The sequence below is a fragment of the Pelodiscus sinensis genome, chromosome 2, assembly GCF_049634645.1.
Source record: "Pelodiscus sinensis isolate JC-2024 chromosome 2, ASM4963464v1, whole genome shotgun sequence".
NCBI classification, from domain to species: domain Eukaryota; kingdom Metazoa; phylum Chordata; order Testudines; family Trionychidae; genus Pelodiscus; species Pelodiscus sinensis.
In genome coordinates this window covers 55,285,799-55,302,618 of record NC_134712.1, presented here as the reverse complement: position 1 = coordinate 55,302,618, position 16,820 = coordinate 55,285,799, and the positions used below count along the sequence as shown (strand labels likewise).

The following is a 16,820-nucleotide window of genomic DNA, read 5'->3' as shown; positions in this document are numbered from 1 at the left end:
TTGCATGGCAGAGCCAATACAGATTCTTAAGATCAAGAGAGCGAGTCTCTCTTCTGGCTCATGCTTCATCAACAGAATTGTTATTTCTATTTTAAGTTAGTCTAATATAACCTCACTTAGGCTATGTCTACACAGCACACTTATTTAGAAATAAGTTATTCTGGAGTAGGTTAGACAAATTGTTATTCCAAAATAGCTTATTTCAAAATAGCACGTCTACTCTGCAGGGGAGCCTCAAAATTAGTCTGAGGCAGGCTTCCCCAATTTAGACGTAGTATATCAGGTTAGAGCCCCAGGAGGCACTGGAGAGGAATAACTTAGAATGGCCCTGGTGAGGGGCTATTTCAAAATAGCAGCAGTGGAGCATCTACACACGCCTTATTTTGAAATAGCTATTTTGGAATAGGCGTTACTCTTTGCAGAATAAGGTTTACAGGTTTTGCAATAAGCCGTCTGTTATTTTGAAATTAGTTTGAAATAACGGAATGGCTGTGTAGATGCTCGCATTATTTTGAAATAACACTAGTTATATCAAAATAATGGTGCAGTGTAGATGCACCATTAGTACCCACATCCTCAAGTAGAAGGCAGTGTATAGATCTGGCCCTAAGTTAGCCTGGATGTAACTATGGGCATAGCTTAAAGGCAATGGCTTTGCCAAGAAATCACTAATACTCCACAAGCAATCCTACAATGACATTTCATCATATCAGCCTTTCTGCATACACCACACTTTAAGGAAGTAAATGGATATCTACAACTTCAAATCCATCTTAGCAAATGTTTTTGCATGGGAATTCGAACTATCATTAGTAGGAATCCAGGTGGAGGTTGCAAAATGGGCACGGGTCTCCCCACAACACCACTAGCCATGGGAAACGGGTGAGAGAGAGAGAGAGAGACAGATAATGTTTCCAGGGGGACAGCTGGCGCCCCTGTCTCCCCCCTAACTCTGTGCATACCTTTCTCCAACTTACTTGACCTTGGGCAAAAGGATCTATCCCTAATCCCTCAAGCTTCTCCTTCTCTCTATCTACCCTCTTTTCACTGTCCTACAGAGTTCTTTGTCTGTAGTCTCTACCTCCTGCAGAGAAACATTAGGCCCATGAAAAGTTTATAAACTCTAGGGAAGCAGTTCTCAAACTTTTTGGGCTCCGGAGCTCTTTACAGGCGTAAAAATTTATGCAGAGCCCCAGCGTTCCACTAATTGTATGTGCTGTACTTATGCGGAACCTCAGTGGGCCACTGATTGTATGTGTTGTACCTATCAATGTTTCCAGTTTGTCAACCTCGTGGAGCCCCTGGAGATGTCTTGCAGAGTCCTGGGGCTCCGCAGAGCACAGTTTGAGAAACCCTGCTCTAGGGCACTGATTGCACTACACCCAGACTACTTCTAATAAATAAGGGTGTGTCTACACTGCCACCCTAGTTCGAAGTAGGGTGGCTAATGTAGGCATTCGAACTTGCAGATGAAGCCAGAGGTTTAAATATCCCGGGCTTCCTTTGCATGTTCCCGGGTGCCGCCATTTTTCAATGCCCCGTAGTCCGGACTAACTGCTCGCGGCTACACACAGCACTAACTAAGTAGTTCGAATTAAAGCTCCTAATTCAAACTACCATTAAACCTCCTTGCAGGAGGAATAACAGTAGTTTGAATTAGGAGCTTTAATTCGAACTACCTAGTCCGTGCCGCATGTAGCCAGGGGCAGTTAGTCCGGACTACAGGACATTTAAAAATGGCGGCATCCAGGAACATGCAAATGAAGCCCGGGATATTTAAACCCCTGGCTTCATCTGCAAGTTCAAATGCCTACATTAGCCACCCTACTTCAAACTAGGGTGGAGGTGTAGACATACCCTAAATTATTCCAAGAAAAAAAATCCCTTACTAGAGAAAGGGAGGGGAACAGAGTCAAAAGGAGTCCAATGACTACCCCAAGGTCACACAGTAGATCAGTGGCAGAGCCAGGATAGAACCCAGATGTCCTGGTACAAATACCAGACCAATACCCTAGCCACTTGGACCAAGCTGCCTCTCCGCATCGTATATACCTGCCCCTTTATACTTATATGAATAATGCCATACTTTCTATGAATAAGTGTTACACCACCCTGACCTACATTTTGATTCTTTCTAACCCAGTTTTCATAAGGAAATTATTCACACAAGAATGATGCTGAGTAATTTGTTCTCTGGCTAAGAAATGGGGAGGGAGGAAAAAAAGAAAAAAGAATGAAAATTAAAAGAAAAAAGCTGAACACTGCTTGAGAGCTGAACTAGATAGAAGCTAATTTACACTAGAACTGTCTGAGCCCCGCTGTTCAAGATTGAGGAGGCCCATTCTGTCCCTCTTTGTGGATTTGTGCAATAAAATAACCTTATTTTCAGAGATGCTGGGCCACTGTATTGCTGGCATCTGCAGCAATTCAGGTACTTCTCACAGTCCAGGGTTCCTACATATAATTTCTTCTACAAAGAACCATTGGTGGGCGGATGTTAATTTTCTCACTGGAAGAAAACACCATAGTTACTGTTGAAATAAAAACCTGTTTTGTACTGTATCTGCTGCTTTCCTTTCATCTGGGTTTCATATTTTTGTTAGAGCCATTAAAGGAAAAATTGATCAAAGTCTAATTTCACCCCTAAGACTTAAAGCATGAGCAATATTTCACTGCAATCATTTTTACATTTCTAAACTATTTCTAACATATACAGTGCTTCCTAAAAATAAAGAACCACCAAATATATAAAATATATGGGGAGCTGCATGGTCAAAGCAAGAAATGTAGAACCAACTGATGACTGGCACAATTTACTCCAAATTCCTCTAGGATATCTCCCATTTTAACTGTTATTTTTCTTGAAAATAAAGATAAGAAAGTGGGGGTGCAATACAGCTCCTGATTTGGACTATCACCTGTAAGCATAATTTACAAATAAGCTTTTTAATTCCTTCATTAGGAAGATTCATGGCCCTCACTGAGCTTCATGTAGCAGTTAATCAGTAACTTAATGGTAATGAATAGGAACTGAAGAACCTTCCTCCCCCAGGCAGACACAGTTTTATCAAAATGTCAGCAAGCAATTGCATGGTTTGAGCTACCTGGTTCCTAAGAAAGTAACGTTGGAAGCTCATCGTTTGATATGAAAAACAATGAATTTAGAAATGATAGCCTAGCATTCTAGCCTGCAGAAATCACTTACAGCCAGCCTTGGATTCTGACTGCAGAGAGGGATGTCCAACCCATCCAAAAGTCAAACTGACCTCCTAAGTGGTGAATGCTCCCCCAGAAACTCAAGGAGAAAAGCTAAAAGAGGGCAGTGAGAAAAGCTGAGCTTGGAATAGAAAACAAGAAGTGCAAATCGGTTAGAACAGCATTTCACTGATCTGTGTCTATCAAGTGGAAATGTAGCTGTCCAAGGAAGCAGAACTCGGGAAAGTCATGGTACATTAATCTATTCCTAGCAAGCACAGTACCGTTCTTTCTTACTGTATGGGCTGCTTTTTATCTTGTTGCCTAATAAATATTTCCTAAATGTGCTGTGGTCTCTAGTTTCTCTATCTCCCATACAATACAGCAGCGGCAAGCTGCTCTAAGCCTTCACAGCATGTAACTGAGCTACCATTGGGAGTGGTACCACAACGATGCAGAACACATGTTGAAAGTTTTCCTGCATAATTTTTAACCATGCATTCAGTTGTGAGCTAGGGAAGAAAAAGGGACTGGCTGACCATTCTGAACAATATCACTTGAATCAACTCCACCACTTAGGGTAAGTGAAGTATTATCCCTCCTTCTTCCTTTCTTCATAGAGAAGGCACACTAGTGAAGCTAGTAACACAAAGCCGCACTAAAACAGAGGTGAATCATGCCCAGGCTGTTAGTAGGAGTTAGTAGGAATAGAACTCAGGTGGGTTCTTTGCGGCAAATATTCCCCGCTAAGTAATAGCATCATCATCATGCTATTTAGATTTGGTTTGTAAATCAAATAAATCTGTATAATCCATGCAAGTGAAACGTCTGTGCCAAATGTTCTTTTGTACAATTGTTCCCTTCCCCATTATCCTGACATTTTAATCAGATTTAAAAAAACATGAAAACAAAAACCAGACTACTAGTCGAAAGCAAAAGGCTAGCAGATAAGGAGTTCAGAAAGCTGCATCACTGACACAAACACACACAGTTAGCGAAGCTGCTGATGCAGCATTAAATTCATTGCACGTTGAGCTACTTTAGCTGAATACTTTTTATTTAATATAAATTAAATGGACACTATTTGTGCCTAGATATTTTAAAAGTTTATCTAGAATTGCTCGTATGTTAGTTTTTGAACACCAGTAGGGAAACAGCTATAAAACACAACTCATGAGCATGATCTGACTCAAATGTACAAATAATGATAGAAGATATCAGGTAGTAAGCACTTTTTACAAATCTATTATTAACTATAGATTTGGGAAGCTTCCTTAAGGCTATTTTTAAAAAATTTTTAAAGATGGAAAATTGTTAGTCTTCAAGGATGCATCTACATAGTGGCGCTATTTCGGGATACTTCTGGTATGCTAAATAGCTACTCCGCTACTTTTAAAAAAAGCTATACAATAAAATAGCTTTCTAAAGCTTGCTATTCCGACATTCCTATAAACCTCATTCCATGAGGATTTAGGGATGTTGCATCACTCAAATTTCATAGCTTATTTCAAGCTACAGGTATCGTACATTAATGGAGATGATATTACTGTTAGTTCATTGCAAAGTAGTTGTAGCTATGTGATTTCCCAGGATATTAGAGAGAAAAGGTGATGAAATAATATATTTTATTGGACCAAACTTCTGCTGGTGAGAAAGACAAGCTTTTGAGCCACACTGAGCTACTCTTCAAGTTTGGAAAAGGTACTCCGAACCACAGCAAGTAAAATAAATTGTGTAGCGTACACAATTAGCACATACCGAAAGGGACCATTCAAAGCAGAGTGGCCTGTTAACAATTCAGCAGTCATAGGACAAATGAGATGCAATCTATACTATATGGACAGGTCAATGTGAGATGCCTTAGGTTGACTTAGCTAGGGAAGATCATCACTTAAATTTAGCTCCAGCTGACATAAGTGCCTTTCCACGCCAATTTAGTAACACCATCTCCGGAGTGGTGTAAAGAGTTAATGGTAGATGTAGTTAGGTCCACACAGCTTGTTTCTCTCACCAATGGAAGTTGGTCCAATAAAAGATATTACCTCACCCACCTTGTATCTCTGGCAGTTAACATTTAAATGGAGAGAATACACATGAGTTACTGCAATTGTACAAACCTTAATTTCTGGAACACTTCACTTGCGAGTGCATGATTTTTTATTGAAATAAAAGTAGGGTTTTCTTTATTTGAAAAGAATGGAAAATGCACTTCCACCTTAACTATAACATTAACTTTGAATTAATCTTAAATACATATACCCTACACTCAAAAAAGCATATATAACAGCTATACTCTAAGACCTCGATTGCAAAACTGATCTTGGCAGGCAGCCCTCTCCATCCATGGCACACAGAGCACCATTAAAAACATTCAGTTTCTACACAGACCTAAGCACCTACTCACACAGATCCAATTGCAGAATCGGGGTCCAATTTTGTCTTCTTTATTTGATCTCAAGGAACTATATCAGGAAGCATTGCTACATTAGACCTAGAACAAAAAATCAAACTTAACAGCTTCAGCAAAATAATCTTTCCTCTCTTAAGAAGTGCCAGTTCACTTAAGGACGTGACTTTTCTAATAACAAAATTTAAGGAAGATATCAGAATGTATAAGCCTAGAAATTTGAGAACCTGTCACTAGAACCAGCAAAAACTAAGCAAAAATATTTATTCTTGAATTTCTTTGACATTCCAGTGCCAGTTTCTACAGCAAAGGTAGCATAACCATATGTCTATATCTAATTTTAAAATTATATTTGCAGTATACACATTAAAAGAGCCTTCTATTCTGCCATTGCTGCCATCTGGAATAACCTCTCTCACTACTTCATCAGCTCTGAATCTCATTCCAAATCTTTGCTTATATTATTTATTTTCCTTCTCTGCTATACATTATTTGGCTCTGGTAATAGGGTACTGTAGGTATTCACATGCATACATTAACATTATACATATGTAGATAATTTTCTACATATATGTAATAAGATTCCCCAATATGACACACTCTATCAGCAATTAAATGCTATGCTAGTAGAGATACAGACTTTCAGTGATACAGCATCTTTCTGAAATATCATTTCATATATCTAGCACTAATCACACAGCAACATTTGTTTAGTTTAGGGCTTCTCAACTTTGGAAGCCCCGGGGGCCACAATGATACCTCACAGCACATGCCAAGGACCTCAACTTAAGTGTGCTTGCATATACATGCAAATATATATGCAAATATATACAAATAGTTTCTTTCACACTGATGGGCATGAATACAAAGATTAAGGCAAGAGTACACAACACACAGGCCCCATTTAAGTCAGTTCTGCAGATATTAATAAAATGCGGTATTTACCTGATTTTCCATATGACAGCACTTTTAACGAGCAATGACAGTCCAGGAATTTAACTACTAAAACGCATATCAACAAAAGACCATTACAGTGACTACTTTTTGTTTTGGCTCCCACACATGGGCCGCATATTGAGTAGCCCTGGTTTAGTTCAATATCCTCTATGTATCTGATCTAAGTCTAAAATTCATTTGAAAATTCAGAGAACTTATGGTAATTCAACATTCTTCCTCTTCAGTAGTCTTTAATCTAATGCAGTCTTATCTCCATACTATAATCTGAACTAGTTTCCAAAAGTTTTCCATTAATATATAAGCAAATAGACTGACTCTCAAATGGTATTATTTCTGGTCAAGGTCAAGAAAGATACATGTTCTCTTTTAGTTTCTTTGCAAAATGGCAAACACCACAATAGTGAAAATTTATCCTTGAAATACACTATTTGTTTAAACTACTAGGCTGTGTCCAGACTCAGGGTTTTTTTTGAAAAAAGTAGCCTTTTTTCGAAAAAACTTCACCTACGTCTAGACTGCAGCCGTGTTCTTTCGAAATTAAATCGAAAGAATGCGGCTTTTCTTTCGACGGAGGTAAACCTAATTTCACGAGGAAGAACGCCTTTTTTCAAAAGTGCTCTTTCGAAAAAAGGCATTCTTGAATGCAAATGGGTTTTTCGAAAGAGAGCATCCAGACTGCCTGGGTGCTCTCTTTCGAAAAAGCGGCTTGCTTTTTTTAAAGTTCCGCTTGCAGTCTAGACGCTCTTTTTCGAAAGAGGCTTTTTTCGAAAGTATCTTTCAAAAAAGCCTCTTTCGAAAGAGGCTTGCAGTCTAGACATAGCCCTACTGACTTTGGCTCCCAAGTGCCTAATGCTACATCTACACTTCAGGGATTACACCAGCATAGCTGTGCCATAGCTTAATCAGCATAATCGTGCATCCTACATGGATGAAAGGGATTTTTCTTCTGGTACAGGAACACTACCTTCTAGAGTGATGGTAACCAGGTCAACAGAAACCTTCTTTCATTGGTTTTCCTGTGCCTATATTGGTGCTTAGATCAAAATAGATATATCTCTCAGGGATATGGATCTTTTTACATCCATGAACTATGTAGTTATAACCACCTCACCTTTAAGTATAAACTAGGCCTAAGTCATTTTGAAAATGACTCATGGGTCTCTCAGTCTACATGGGATTGCAATGCTGAGTGTGCATTGGCATCTTAACACTGCTCTAGCAGCTGAAAAGTTTCATAAACAAGATGCAAATGCAATGTACACCCTTTCACAGTGCCAGGATAAGGTAAAGGAGCTTTAGTGAAAAGAATTAGGGACCAATATTTTTTGATGCTTAAAAAGAGGGAGTTAGGGATGTGTGTAAGTATAGGAAGGATCAGGGTCCTTGCCATCCACTCTAGTGAGCCTTCCAGCTATAGCACTGTGGAAAATAATGTTCATGTAAGGAAGTCACAAGTAATCATATAAGAAACAAAGAAAAACAAAGAATCACCTAAGCCAGGGGTTCTCAAACTTTGTGATACCGTGACCCCCCTCTAAGTTGCTTGCGATCCCCCGGAGGGTCGGGATCCACAGTTTGAGAAATGCGGACCTAAGCTCTTATGACAGCAGAATTATATTCCCACAGAAACAACTGATGGTTGCATTCATTTTCTCCTCTTCTGGAGTGTACATGCCAAGCAGACTGCCATCTAGTACAAACGCAGGATGGGGGTTTAGAGAACTTATCAGGAAGTCAAGGTGTAGGGGAGGATGCTTGGCAGGATGAGGGTTCAATGGACCTGCTTACAGGAGAGCCCCAGCTGCTGGCGAAGGCATGACACATGCCTGGCTCCTGCTTCCCTCCAAAATTTCCCATCCCCCTTTCTTCGCTAATTCATCCTCGTCCCTCACTGCCCCATACCTCTCCCTTGCCCTATTATATTGGCCCTTCCTGCCTCACTTCCTCTTCTCCCCACCCCCATCCCACATTTCCCCCTTTCCTCAGCCCCACTGTGGACACACATTGCTGCACAGAAAACAAAAAGGCTTCCGGAACACAAAATGGGAGCACAACTGGCATTAGGACTGAGGAGGCAGGATTCAGGTACAGAGTCGGTAGAGCCCAGATGCAGCCTCACTCAGCTGAGCTGCTCTGTGCTTGCAGAAAAGGGGGAGGGAGGGCAGTCACACATAACTCTACGTGCTCCCCATGCCTCACCTCCCCAATGCCTCACACAACTCTACAATCCCCTCAAAAACTGCCCCCATGGTTGCCCCTACCATGCACATCTTCCTTTGCTTCCCTGACCAAAAGCACAGGAATTTTGGGAGCGGGAGGGAGGTTCTGTGGATGTACCATCCTGCAGAATTCCCCCAGGAGTAATCTTTGAGTGTTGGGTTGATCCAAGGAACTAGTTCAGCAAAAGTCACCGTGTGTCCCCCATCAGCTTTACTGAGCTTGAATCCCTAATGCCTGACAGCCAAAATTGCCATTTGAGCTCAGGGAAGCAACAGGGGGCCTGCCTTGCTTAGGCACAGTGGCTTTAGAATAACGTTGATCCTCACCTCTCTCTATCACCACAGGAATGTTGCAATTTTCCAATCTAGTTTTCAAAACCCAACAAAAATAAATCAACTCCACTGTAAAGCACTGCAACTTTGGCTTCTCTGCTATTGGCCACCTTAATCTGAGCTTTGATTGACCCACTAATCATTAGAGCCTTGCACGGATATAAAAATGTGGATCTACAGTTTATCCATATCCTCTGGAAACAACATGCACCCAATCCACGGTCCTCTCCCTGCCTTTCATGTACATTCACATCCACATTTCCGCAGCAGCAAACATGCCTCACTCTCAGAGGATGAATCCGTGTGCGTAGTTGAGTGGGTAGTTGTCCTACGGAGGCTTGTCCCGCTCTGCCTCACCAGGCACTCCTACTGAGGAGTGGTGTTGGGGGAGCTCCTTCTGAGGAGCATGATCAGGGCACAGGTGCTTGTGCTGCTCCCTGGTGGGAGTGCCAGGCAAGGCAGAGGAGGAATAGCACTCTACCCCAACTATACTCCTCTGCAGGAATGCCTGACCCCTGGTGCTCCCAAATAAGTATCAAATACAGTGGAATGGGACAAGTGCCCATGTACATCCCTTTTTGTAGTATCCACATCTGCTCCAATATCCATAAAAATTGATCATGGATACCTGCGGATATGGAGTGGATAACCACGGATTTTAAGGGCTCTCCTTATCATTGCTCCGGAGTTGAAGTATTCTCTTTCCTGGTGATTAGAAAATTTGAGTATCTGTTAGATTAGTCTCTACTTCACTCAGACAGTAGAGGTGAATTAATTTATGGGATGAAGATCACACCTGATATTTTTTCCTCATCGAACCCACCACAGATAATCTGGCCATGAAGACCTTCCTGAGCATGGACAAGGGCTTTTGTGTTACCCTAGTTAGTCTGTGGCTTAACTGTTGTATTCTGTAGCTTCTGTAAATAATGCTTAAATTTGATGCAATTGGCCACATGATGTCACAAGGCCACAAGCCAATGACAGAAAATCAGCCAGACGGAAGTCAGGCAGGTTTACCTGGTTAACCTTCAACCTAAAGTTCTAGGAAGTGAGTATCCAACCAGTGACTCCTAATCAAATAAGATTCCTCCATGTTTCAGGACTCACTGGGGTAGGAAGCGGATACTCTTTCACTCTGAGGTTTACACCTTTTCTCTCTCCCCGTCATAAACAGAGTTTTTTCAGAAAATTGCAACATCTAGATTGTGTTGTCTTGATAGCATCAAACCATCCTAGGAGGTATTAGTTGCTGAAGCTGCTAAATACCAGTCTAAATCACCTTACTTCTGTTAAAGCAGGAACTTCTAATCCTAAACCTAATATATAAGGACCAAACCCTGATTACCAATGTTTGTTTTCTGGACCCTGAGCAGAAGGAAATCTTTCTGTTTATTTTCTATGCTGCTTCATGTATTTAAGAGATTTTCATCTTTCATCACAGAACAGTGGCAGTTGCGCCACACTTACCATGGAAGCCACTTCCCATTGTAAGTCTGATTTTAAACATCCCTGCCCGCCACTAGAATCCACTTAAAGCCCCCATATCTCCTGAAATGTCACTTGTTACAGGCTACACGTTTACTTAAGAAGTTCAGAAAAAGGAGTTTTATTAAAATTAAGGTATTTCAGAAGTGACCATCATCCACTTTAAATTTTCCACAACTTTTTTTAGCCTAGAAACTCCAGGTTTGTATTGTTGTTGGCCTATGTTTAAAATAAATGCCTTTTTGTAATTGAAGGAGGGTTTGCAGGAATTACAAAGATCCTGTTTTCACATATACACAGAGAAATATTTAAAATACAATATTAAATATGTATATATTTAATAACATTTATAAACTGTCCTGTTCCTAATTATACCTGATTAAACTCTGCTATAGGAACTGCTGGGCTGAGCCAAAAGTGTGGGAGGGTAGATTTGCCAGTTGTCTATTCACACAAACCCAAACTCCCTTGCCCTGCCCTGAGCCCCCCCCCCCCCCCCGCATCCCCCACCCACTCACTTTCACTGACATGGGGGGTGGGGATATGGGCTCTGGGCTGGGGCTGAGGGATCTGGATTGTGGAAGAGGGCTCTGGGCTGATCCTGGGGCAGGCGGTTAAGGTGCAGGAAGAGGTGTGAGCTCTGGGAGGGAGTTTGGGTGTGGAAGGCGGCAGGTCTGGGGCCAGGGATTGAGATGCATGCTCTGAGTAGCAGTTTGGGTGCAAGGGGGCTGGGGTGCAGAAGCAGGTGCAGACTTTGGGAGGGAATGTGGGTGCAGGAGGCAGCTCTAGGCTGGAGTACTGGAGAGGTTCATGGTGCAGGAGGGGGTGGAGGATGGGTTCTGGGAGTGGTCTCAGGACTAAAGCAATGGCTTGGGGTGTGTGCTCCCATCAGGCAGAGCTCATCTCAGGTAGCTCCTGAAGCCAAACTGGGAGATTGGCTGCTGAAAGTCCAGAGGGCATGGGGCACTAAGGCAGGTTCCCTGTCTGCCCTGGTCCTGCACCACTCTCAGAAGAGACTAGCATGTAGCTCCTAGGTGGGGTGGCGGAGGGGCAGGTGGCTCTGTGCCCTGTGGTGCCTACAGCTCCCATTGGCATCAATTCCCATCCAGCAGGAGCTGCTGAGTTGGTGTTCAGTGAGGGGGCAGCGTGCAGAGAATCTTTTCTCTCCCCATCTAGGGACCGCAGGGAGGGACATGTTGCTGCTTCTGGGAGCAGCGTAACACCAGTGCAGGCAGGGAGCCTGCCTTAGCACCTTCCTCCCCCATCCCCCTATCGCTGGACATCTCTGTTTGGCTTCAGGAGCCTCCAGGAGATTGAGCCTGATTCTGGGAGACTCTTGGCGAAACAGGAGGGTTGGCAATCCTAAACCGGAGGGGAAGGTTAGAAAGTTGGAGAGCCAGGAAATACAGTAGGACTAAAGGCCAGGCAGGCTAAGAGGAAGTGCAGAACTGGATGGGAGATTAGGGTCTGGGATTATATGGAGAAGTGACAGAGCTGTGCTACCGGGCCTCAAAATGGAAGGTGAGCGCTTGGGGAGGCAGAAGAATAAGAACATGAATGGAACAGGAGACTGGAAGGTGAAGGAAGCAGGCAAAGTGAAGGGGCATGGAAGAAGACAGACAGCTGGGAAGGGATGATCAGATTAAGCCTGCAGGGCCCTCCAAACATCATGACAGGGATGCTTATGGTGGGGAAGTTCTATTTTCCCTCCAAAAGATGCAGGGACAGTCACATGCATCTCCCTTATTCTTCCCAGGAGTGGTAGATAGAGAGGGGACAGTGCACGCCCCAGCAGCCAGGGTGTATTTTCAGGGGTGTTTGAACTGGACCCATTGCAATCTTCTACACAAAGTCCTCTGTGGGGCTGCAGCCCCAAGGGCAGTAAGCCTTGGAGTTCACACACCATTAAGATGCATGGGGTAGTTCCCCTGCACATTGTTTTAGGCTGTATGCACACCAACGTCTTTGGATCAGTTAGACCTGTTTAACCTTTATGAGTCATCCTTCACAATCATGAAGGCTAGAAACTTCAAAATACCCAAGTGGTAGAAGCTTCTTTGTCACTGACCAGTCACCTCTCTATCATCATCCACTAGACCTTAAATTTGCTCCCTATAATATATAAAATCATGTTTAATGGTTAACAAATCAAATCAAATAATTAAAATTTAAAAAATCCTGTTTCTTGCTAAAGGAATCCATTTAATTAGACTACAACATTAGCCACTGTAAAAAAGAGTTGCTTCACATGTGTTTATTGAAGACACAGACCTGTAAGCTCAACAGATTGAATGTTCATAAAAACCTATCCCACAATATGCCCAACAAATTTCATAATACAAAACAATTATTCAATTTCTAAAGATTAAAATATTCCTCTACTCCACCAACATATCATACCTGACACCTTACAGAGCTACACATTTAATACATTATATATAATATTAACAGTATGCATGGAAGCATACGTTTCTATTACAGAACAAAGAGGTAAAGTAAAGGTTGATTGGACAGTGTAAGTCAGGTGAGGTGATAAGTGAATAAAGAACTATGAAAGTAGGAAAGGTCTAAATCTGTTAACTATTTCCAGACTGATTGTTTTTGTTTTTTAATCAGAGTTCACTGAAACACACCTTTAAAAAAAGATTTTTGTTTGAATACATGCTACAGAGTTTGGAGAACATGTAAGATAGTTAATAACCTGGTCTGCCCTCAGTATGGGCTGAGTAAAGCAAGAAACCCAATTCTCATAACAACCAATAAGTAGTTATGGGATACAAGGTACAACTCTCCTCTATAAATTGCCATCCAGAGTGATAAGGTGTTTTTAAATTTTAAACATACAACCAGTCTAATATCTAACATCTTACACTCTATAGTATTTCTAACTCATGCCAAACTGCCTTACCGTTTCTTTTTGAAACCATGAGGATTCAGATTCAATAGGACTAATACTATCTTATGGCCACCTGCTTGGTCGGAACATTGAGAAGCTTTTATTGCATTTATGAACATAAGAGATGCCATACTGAGTCAGACCAAAAGTCCATCTAGCTCAGTATCCTGTCTGCCAACAGTGGCCAATGCCAGATGCCCCGAGGAAGGGAACACAACAAGTAATCATCAAATTATCCTACTCCTGTCATCCATTTCCAAACAAACAGAGGCTAGGGATACCATTCCTACTCATCCTGGCTAATAGCCATTGATGAACCTAACCTTCATGAATTTATCTAGCTCTTTTTTGAAGCCCGTTAAAAGTCCTAGTCTTCACAACATCCTCTGGCAAGGAATGCCGCAGGTTTACTGTGTGCTGTGTGAAGAAAAACTTCCTTTTGTTTGTTTTAAACCTGATACCTATTAATTTAATTTGGTGACCCCTAGTTCTTATAGTATGGGAATAAGTAAATAACTTTTCCTTAATCACTTTTTCTATACAGTTATGATTTTACATTCCTCTCTCATATCCCCTCTTAGATTCCTCTTTCCTAAACTGAAAAGTCCAAGTGTTTTTAATCTCTCTTCATATGGGACTGTTCCAAACCCGTAATCATTTTTGTTGCTCTTTTCTGAACCTTTTCCACTTCCAAAATATCTTTTTTAAGATGAGGCAACCACATCTGTACACAGTATTCAAGATGTGGGCAAACCATGGTTTTATATAGAGACAATAAGATATTCTCTGTCTTATTCCCTATCCCTTTTTTAATGATTCCTTTTTGACTGCTGCTGCACATTGAGTGAAAGTTTTCACAGAACTATACAAAATGACTCCAAGATCTCTCTCTTGAATAGCTGTAGCTAAATTAGTCCCCATCACATTGTATGCATAATTGGGATTATTTTTTCCAATGTGCATTACTTTATATTTATCAACATTACATTTCATTTGCCATTTTGTTGCCCAATCACTTAGGTTGGTGAGATCTTTTTGGAGCTCTTCAGTTGGCTTTTGTTTTAACTATTTTGAACAGGTTAGCATCATCTGCAAATTTTGCCACCTCACTGTTTACCCCTTTCTCCAGACCATTTGTAAATAGGTCGAATAGGATTTCTCTCAGGACAGACCCTTGGGGGAAACCACTGGTTACCTCTCTCCATTCTGAAAACTTGCCATTTATTCCTACCTTTTAACCAGTAATCAACCCATGAAAGGATCTTTCATCTTATCCCATGACAACTTACTTTACTTAAGAGCCTTTGGTGAGGAACATTGTCAAAGGCTTTCTAGAAATCTAAGTACACTGTATCCACTGGATCCCCCTTGTCCACATGTTTGTTGACTCCCTCAAACAACTCTAGTGGATTAGTAAGACAGGATTTCCCTTTACAGAAACCATGTTGACTTTCCTTCAAAAAATCATGTTAATCTATGCCTCTAACAATTTTATTCTTTACTATCATTTCAACTAATTTGCCCAGTACTGAAGTTAGACTTACTGGTCTGTAATTGCCAGGATCACCTATAGAGCTATTTTTAAATATTGGCGTTACAATAGCTATCTTTCAGTCATTAGGTACAGATGCTGGTTTAGGACAGGTTACAAACCACAGTTAATGGCTCCACAATTTCACATTTGAATTCTATCAGAACTCTTGTGTGAATGCCATCTGGTCCCAATGACTTGTTACTGTTATGTTTATCAATTTATTCCAAAACCTCCTCTAATTACACCTCAATCTGGGACAATTCCTTAGATTTGTCACCTATAAGAATGGCTCACGTTTGGGAATCTCCCTAACATCCTCAGCTGTGAAGTCCAAAGCAAAGAATTAATTTAGTTTCTCTGCAATGACTTTATCATCTTTGAGTGCTCCTTTAGCATCTTGATTGTCCAAGGACACCACTGATTAGAAGCAGGAAGCCTGCTAAACAATGTACTTAAAAAGCATTTTGCTGTTACTTTTTGAGTTTTTGGCTAGCTTTCCTTCTCTCCTCCCTCCTTCCCCCCTTGCAATTTACACCATTTTCAAAGATGTCAAGTGGCACATTTAATTTCAAAGGCATCTTTGATGGAGGCATCTCATCCTGGTTGTCCATCAGATAGGATACTTTACAGATTATCGCTGAGATTTTAAAAGCCGCCTAGCAGATTTTTATGCCCAATTTGCCTTTGAAATTCTATGTGCCACTTTACATCTTTGCCTAACTTATCTGCCTTCCCCATCTCTAGGGAGCTAGAAATTTTCCTTCCTATCTGGCCCCTCAGAACGAGACTGACACTCCTCAATGACTCAGTGAAAAAAGAATGCTGTAAATTAGAAAAAAACAGATCACTTATTTATTTTTGGTGGGTTTAATACTGTATAAAGACACCGTAACTGGGCAGAAGTTCCAGTGGTTGAGAGAGGCAAATATCCCTTCATATAATTAGCAATCTAATGTAGCAAACACTTTTGGAAGCTGCTTTCAGAAGGTGACTTCAGTGTAGTCTTTTCTCTGAACTCACCCTGCCTTCTTTAGCTGGATACCTGGTTGAAACTGACATTAGTTGACTGGGAAAAAGTAGAGTTGAAGAAAGGTAATCTCTTACCTGTTAATTTTAATTTTTGTAGTCCCTTTGTGTCAGTCCTGACACAGTGGCAACCTTTTTATAAGAGAAAAAATAGCGAAGGGGCTAAAAGCAGTCTGAAAAGTAGACCCAGAACCAAATTAAATTTGCTAATCTACCACCAACTTCCTGTGTGATCCTGGTCAAGTCATTTAGTCACTCCATACATCAGTTAAATGGGGTTAATAGTCCTTCCCTATCTCACAAGGGCATGGTAAAGATCATTTCTGGTATATTAAGAGATTGTAGAGGTTACTACAGTAATGGTGCAAACTATAAATATGACAGACTTCCTCTCCTGTTTTGGTATCTGAGGTTACTTTTCCTGAATATTTTCAGACAAACCTTTTAATATTAATATCAAATGTATTGTTTGAGAAGTCTCCAACTGAGCAGGATCAACCCACCAGCCAGCCTGCCCCCTACACAGAAGTATATGACAAGAGCTTTCCTTTTGCCTGTTCGCTCTCCATCCGCTGATAGGAAGATTTACACTCTGAACTGGCATATTAGGATAGGAGAAACCAAATGAACGAATACTGTTATTTCTGGTTTTTCCTAAAATGTACAAGTTGTATTTTCTCCTCACCACATACCAGCACATGCTGTAACGACGGTCTCATGATCTTGGCATGAATTTAAATGAATATTACTTACTGTCACAATTTA

General features: G+C 41.2%; 1 protein-coding gene across 20 annotated transcripts in view; it reads right to left on the bottom strand.

Moving 5' to 3' along the window:
• Window positions 1-16,820, bottom strand: part of EYA1 (EYA transcriptional coactivator and phosphatase 1) — a 229,512-nt gene that overhangs the window by 97,551 nt on the left and 115,141 nt on the right. The window contains exon 1 of one of the 20 annotated variants that reach the window (XM_014577737.3): window positions 5,600-5,686. The exons of the other annotated variants lie outside the window; for them this stretch is intronic. The gene's annotated coding sequence lies outside the window, so the exon portion shown is untranslated. Of the gene's footprint in view, window positions 1-5,599; window positions 5,687-16,820 lie in introns of those variants that run through there. 20 annotated transcript variants of the gene reach the window in all.